Source organism: Narcine bancroftii, chromosome 5, assembly GCF_036971445.1.
Source record: "Narcine bancroftii isolate sNarBan1 chromosome 5, sNarBan1.hap1, whole genome shotgun sequence".
Lineage (NCBI taxonomy): Eukaryota > Metazoa > Chordata > Chondrichthyes > Torpediniformes > Narcinidae > Narcine > Narcine bancroftii.
The window spans coordinates 99,273,561-99,274,644 of record NC_091473.1 but is presented as its reverse complement, the minus strand read 5'-3'; positions in this window follow the sequence as shown (position 1 = coordinate 99,274,644).

The following is a 1,084-nucleotide window of genomic DNA, read 5'->3' as shown; positions in this document are numbered from 1 at the left end:
AAATGTTTTCCCTTGGCATTCTCAACAATGACAGAATGATTGGAGGCTTCAACCTGTAACAATTTTGAGCTTGGCACAAATTCAACAAGCAACATACTTGAGAGCTGACAATTCCTTTCTTTAAAAATTCTTTGGATAAGATTCAGTTTTCATTTTCATCAGTTCCACTGGCTGATTTCAAGAACATTAAAAATGTATTATTTTTCACTGCTGTGTTTATTAAAGAGAACTGCAGTAATGTACAATAAATAATGGATTCATTTCAGTGCTGGCTTTTTACAGTGCAGCTCCTGACATCAAGTAGTCCAAAATGATTACATGAAGGGATAATGAATAAGATAGACTGATGAAACTTTTAGCACTTACCAAGAAGCTACTGGGCACACATTTTCATTATCTTTGTTATTAATACCTTTAATGTACTCTGAAATTGGTGCAGCAATTTAAAATTATAAATATTTGAATAAAAAGAGGTGAAATGTTTTAAAATCTCAAAAGAAAATTGTAATAACATTGTCAAAGCAGCTGTTGATATCTTGACCTTCTTTTCTGAATTTTTGTGCAATACCAGAGACTCTAAATATTCAATGCAATTTCATTTAGAAGAACTGTTACTGCTTGTTTACCTGACCTACCTTCTGAAGTCTTGCCAAAGTGAATCATTGTATGTGTAAATTGGGTTTGTATTACATCTCCCATTTTTAATTTTTACTTTTTGAAGGGTGGGAGGAAACTGGAATTCCCGGAGGAAACCCATGTAGACACAGGGAGAATGTACAAATTCCTCAGGAAGTGATGGATTTGAACCTTGGGTGCTGACACTGCAATAGTGTTGCACTAACAGAGCTGCCAAAGTTCCTCATAGACAACATAGGATTTCTTGCATGCAGGTCACAGATCCAGTGGCTTATATTTTAATATTTCTATGTGCCGTTTACAGAGCAGAAAACAAAGTATTTGTTGTATTGTTGCCTTTATTACGTTGCTTTCAGCCTCTCATTAATTCCCTGAGCTAAAAAGAAGTGGATACTTTTAATTGTTGTCTAAAGCTGCAATTTTTCAGCTGGCACGATTTCGATCATTC